We start from the raw sequence: 6,000 nt of genomic DNA, 5'->3' as shown, positions 1-6,000 counted from the left end.
TATATGTTGCATTTTTGGATTTAAGAAATGCGTTTGATAATGTTAATAGAATTCTGCTTAAAAAAGCCTCTAAATATGTATTTTGAAACTAATGCGACAGTAAGAGTACCGGGTTGGTACTTCCGAGGCCTTTTAAAGTTAAGAAAGGTGTAAGACCGGGAAGCGCCCCTTGTCACCTCGACTTTTTTGTCTTTTTATTAATGGCCCCAAAATAGGGCAGTGAATGCTACTTTTCTTCTCCCTCGGCTTTACCCTTCCTCTGGTCTTTATAATGATACTGGAATAGCTCCGCTGGCTCCTATTGTGGGTAAGAGTAATCTTTATTTAGCGCATTCTGCTTTTCTAGGTACACTTCCACCACCTCTTCAGCAATTTTTTTCACGAACAGGCTCAGGTAGGTACTCATCTTTTCTACGTAGTTCTTCTCACAGATTGACTTTACCCAAACGATCATTTACAGCAGCCCAGAGGTCTCTTGTTTATCAATCAATTGTATTATGGAACTCCATCCCTCAGGATATCCCTCTATGTCTTTAAGCAAAGGCAGTTTTTCGTCGGGTCTTTCCAGTTTAGTAATTTCTCTCTCTCTCCTTTGTTTTTATTTTCCCGGTTTTCTCTTTTCCTATTGTTTTTCCTTTTTGGAATTCTTTCCCAACTGATATATATCTCCCCTATTCTTTTTAGAATTATTTTCAGGGACCTTCTTATCTTTTAAAGTCCATTTTTATTTGTCTTTTTTCGGTTTTTTTTTCTCTGATGTTCTAGTGTCAACTTGGTCTTTCCTGTTTCTGTACTTTCTTGGTTTCTATTTGTTTCTATATGGTAATTACTACCAGTTTTTTTCTACTGTATTCTAGTGTTTATTCTCCTTCATATTTATTTCACGTGTATTGTTTGTTTTAGGGCATTATTTATGGTTCTTTTAGTGCTCTATTATTGTGGTGTATGGCCCATAACAAGCAGAGCTTCTTGGGCCGGATAACTTTTTTACGTTTGAAATAGTGTTTTAATATTAATGGAATGATTGATTGATTGATTGACATTGCTGAATTTTTAGAAAATAAAAAATGGGCTCCAACAGTGAGATTGGTAATAAAACTTTTCAGTTTTTTGGTTTGCGGATGATGACAATGCTCAAATAGCGAATTCGGCTCATGATTTACAGAAATTACTAGATCCAACAGAGGATTATCTAAAGATGCAGTGCCCCAAGTTCATTTATCCTCAGGGAAGCGATAGTGAGAATTACATTGGAATGCAAACGAAAATTTTACACAGCAAAATCTGTAGTTAGAAGCTGGAGAATAATGATTTTTATATCGATGACGGTATACGAAGTTATATATGATAATGAATAAATTCAAAGAGCTGAAGAAAATGCATCGAAAAAATATCTGAGCTAATGAAGAACTAAAATGAACAACGAAATCTGCGGTTAGAAGATATCCTAAAAACAAGGATCACAAAGAACGAAACCTATGGTTAGAAGAGAAGCAACAGTGAGAATCACAATGAATCAGCAGGAAAGTAAAAATCTATAAAATGAATAATCTTGTGATGGGTAAACAGGAAGAAGGAATTGAATTCTCGACAGATTTTCTCAGTTCAATTTTGAAAACAGATTATTCAATTTTATTTAGTTCGTTCTTCTATTAAGAATTCAATTTCTAACTCAATTTTGTTTTGAAAAAATTTTTAATTTTCTAGATCGAACATTTTAGCAGGCACATCCAGAAACACGTAAACGCAATTTCTAAGACGTTTGACTCGTGAAAGATCAAAATGTAGTGAAAGATATTTTTATAGTGAAAGATCAAACTTCGCTAGCTATTGATCTTTACACAAAGAGCAATTCCTGAGCAATTTGCTCCTTCCTTCACAGACCAATTCTAGTAAATCAAGCCATCAACCATCATATAATGTCAATTAACTGAAGTTAGCTGGATTTCAAGAGCACCAAAGTTGAAAAGTGGCACGGGTATATTTAAAATCGGTGGCAGTGGGGCCCGTTTGGCTCTGATGAGAAAGAAGAAATCAATTAAAACTTGCTTATCGGTCTCCAGTTAATAAAACTAGCTTATTGTTTATCAGTTGCATGGTAGTTTTCAAATATGAGCATAGTCAATCGATCAGTTTTAATATGGTTGGTTTCAAATGTGAAGGGATGGAATGAATGACACATGCAGGTTTTAAATGACTTGCGTGAAGAAGACATGGTTCGTTTCTCTGATCTAGCGTTTCTGCAAAGTTTACTATTTGGCATTCTCATTAGTAGTCTGGTTCTTGTATTTTTGCGCTTAATCCCGAAATCAACAGTCGTTCTGCTTGCATTTTTCATATGACGTAATACCAAAAAAACTTGAATATGCTCCAAAAAGCTGTTTTCCAAGTGGTCATTGAGTCCTTTCAGAAACACTTGAACATCGCGAAAGAAATTGCTGAAAACGCGTATTTAAAACAAAATAATTATTTCTAGATCCTTGTGCAGTGAAAACTTCATCAGATTATTCCTTTGCGTTAACCACCATTGTTTTTCTCAATACTGTTCAATAGATAGTGAAATCATAAAATCCATTCTAAATGTGCATGATTTTGCGATATCTCACATTTTCTCGGGTTGAACATCGTTAAACTCTCAATATTAACATCTGTGACGGACGGATAAGAATCAAGAGTTGAAGCAAATTTCTCAAAGATTAGAAAAGGTATAAGCATGGAATAGTCCGTTTTCGGTATATAAAAGGAGCATGGTAAAACACATAAAGGGATACCATGTAGTATATATAATTTCTAGTTTTGTAGTACAATTACATCCTATGGTAACACAGTGGACTGATGCCCTTCTAGGGTGTATTTGGATCCGATCTCCACTCAGCAAGGTTGGGCGACAGGAATGCTGCTTTTTCTTGTAAAAACAAAACAACGGGGATTCGACCCCCCTATGCGTCAGCAATGGCACTGGAAAGCCTTTATTCTGTCCTTTTTTCTTAGTGAAAATGTGATTATGAAATTAAGAAAACTCCATGTCGTTCATAAAAATTGACTTTTATTGAAAGGTATGACAATGTGTATGGCTCTTACTGAACTCTGGAAGTATGAGTGAATCTGGCAGTCATACTCTGAACCAACTCTGGCCAATTTCTACTAAGAACAATACTTCCTGCCAGCTAGTTAAAGCTTTCATAAGTGATATTAAGAAATTTAATTGAAGAATTCATAGCTTAATACACCTTAAATAACTATAAAGTCGTCTTTAATAAACCATATTCAAAATTTTTCTCTGATAAATTTGCAAAAGGAAACATCTTTCTGCCATCTAACATATATTTACAAATTTAATGTGAAGCATATAACTGAAGAAGTTGTAACTTATGCACCTTAAAACCAATATCCAAACTTTTCTGTGATATATAAACAATATATTCGACTTCGCAGGATTACGAGATGGCAGAGCGATCGTCAAATGAAAATTATCAATATTACTAGTTTAGGCTTTTAGGCTAGGTGAATGTGTAACTACCGTAGTGGTATAGTTAAGATAGTCTCTTCTAGACTCTGGAGGTATGAGTTCAAACCGCATTACTTTATGGGTTACTGACCACATACTTTTTATGCAAAGCTAATAGGAATTCACTTTATGCTCAGACCGCATTATCAAAGTTACACAAGAATATAGCATCCATTATATATGGTGTTCGTAATTTCTCAAATTGAACATTGCTCAACTTTAAAGCCTGAAATTTCTGATTGACAAGGCTCTGTCAAGATATTAGGCAAAATCAAGGCTCTAGGTAAAAAATTTTTTTACCAAGAATGTCTAAACGCTTATAATAAGCCTACCAGAGTTCAAAAGTAAGATTAAAAGCTTTTTAATGGAAAATATTGAATTAGATCCTAATTTCTTTTACCGATAGTTCTCTATGTTTTGTTTTATTAATTTACGTGTTTTTCTTTTCTTTTCCCTTCTTCTTCTTTTTTTTTCTTACCTTATATTTCTATTCTTGATGATTGAATGAATACTGTCACCCGTTACGGGCAGTGCTCTCTTAGGGTCTAGTTAGTTTATAGTGTGTGATTTTTTTTTGTTAATAAAAGAATTGAATTGAAAAAAATTGAATTAATGGTAGTTTTTGTATATGAAGTAGGAATCTGGCAAAAACACAAAGAAATAGTATTATTAATAGTTATTATTAGCTTTTCCAAAAAAATTCTAAAAAAAATTGTAGGTATTTTAATTTGTCATTTCTAAAGTACAAGCTTGACGTTAAAATCAAAGAACTTGTGTCATTCATAAAAACTTACTTTTTCGACAGATGTAACTATGATGTGACTATAGAATAAATAAGAGGCATGTTAAAGTGAACTAGGGAACGTAGGGAGACACTTTGACACGCAAATAACGTTAAAGACAAGGAAAAACAAGAGCTAAGAGCTCATATGGCACTGTGACGAGGCAAGAAGAGCTAAGAGCTAAGAGCTCATATGGCATGAGCTCTAACAAAATTCTAAGCATCAATAGATTGATTTAAAAGAAAAATCAGAGGCTTAATGCCGGTCAGGATTTAAAATAAGAGCTCTGAGTCACGATGTCCTTCTAAATATCAAAATTCATTAAGATCCGATCACCCACTCGTAAGTTATAAATACCTCATTTTTTTCTAATTTCCCCCCCCTTTAGCCCCCAGATGTTCGAATCTGGGAAAACGATTTTATCAAGTCAATTTGTGCAGTTCACTGACACGCCTACCAATTTTCATCGTCCTAGCACGTCCAGAAGCACCAATCTCGCCAAATCACTGAACCCCTTCCCCCAACACCCCCAAAGAGAGTGAATCCAGTACGGTTACGTCAATCACGTATCAAGGACATTTTCTTATTCTATCCACCAAGCATCATCCCGATTCCTCCACTCCAAGTGTTTTCCAAGATTTCCCCTTCCGATTCCCCCCAATGTCAAAAGACCTGGTCGGCTTTGAAATAAGAGCTCTGAGACATGAATTCCTTCTAAATATCAAATATCACTAAGATCCGATCACCTATTCGTAAGATAAAAATACCCCAATTTTCACATTTTCCGAGAATTCCGGTTTCCGCCTCCAACTCCCCCCAATGTCACAGGGTCTGGTCGGAATTTAAAATTAGAGCTTTAAAGCACAAGATCCTTCTAAATATCAAAATTCATTAAGATCTGATCACCCTTTCGTAAGTTACAATTACCTCCTTTTTCCAAATTACCCCCCCCCCCAACTCCACTCAAGAGAGCAGATCCGGTCCGGTTACATCAGTCGCGTATCTTAGGCAGGTTTTTATTCTTCCCATCCAGTTTCATCCTGATCTCTCCGCTTTAAGTATTTTCTAAGATTTCCGGTCCCCCCCCCCCAATGACGCTGGGTCCGGTTGAGATTTAAAACGAGAGATCTGAGTTACGAGGTCCTTCTAAATATGAAGTTTCTTGAAGATCCGATCACTCCTTCGTAAGTTAAAATTACGTTTTTTTTTAATTTTTCAGAATTAACGCCCCCCCCCCCCAATAGAGCGGATCCGTTCCAATTATATAAATCACGTATCTAAAACTTTTGCTTATTTTTCCCACCAAGTTTCATCCCGATTCCTCCAATCTAAGCGTTTTCCATGATTTTAGGTCCCCCCCAAACTCCCCCCAGTGTCACCAGATCCGGTCGGGATTTAAAATAAGAGCTTTGAGACACGATATCCTTCTAAATATTAAATTTCATTGAGATCCAATCACCCGTTCGCAAGTTAAAAATACCTCTTTTTTTCTAATTTTTCAGAATTACCCCCCCCCCCCAACTACCCCAAAGAGAGCGGATCCGTTTTGGTTATGCTAATCATGCATCTAGGACTTGTGCTTATTTTTCCCACCAAGTTTCATCCCGATCCCTCCGCTCTAAGTGTTTTCCAAGATTTTAGGTTTCCTCCTCCCAACTGCCCCCCCCCCCAATGTCACCAAATAGGGTCGGGATTTAAAATATCAAGTCT

Source organism: Artemia franciscana, chromosome 5 (assembly GCF_032884065.1).
Source record: "Artemia franciscana chromosome 5, ASM3288406v1, whole genome shotgun sequence".
Classification (NCBI taxonomy): Eukaryota; Metazoa; Arthropoda; class Branchiopoda; order Anostraca; family Artemiidae; genus Artemia; species Artemia franciscana.
The sequence above is the reverse complement of the archived record's forward strand: the minus strand, read 5'-3'. Positions refer to the sequence as shown.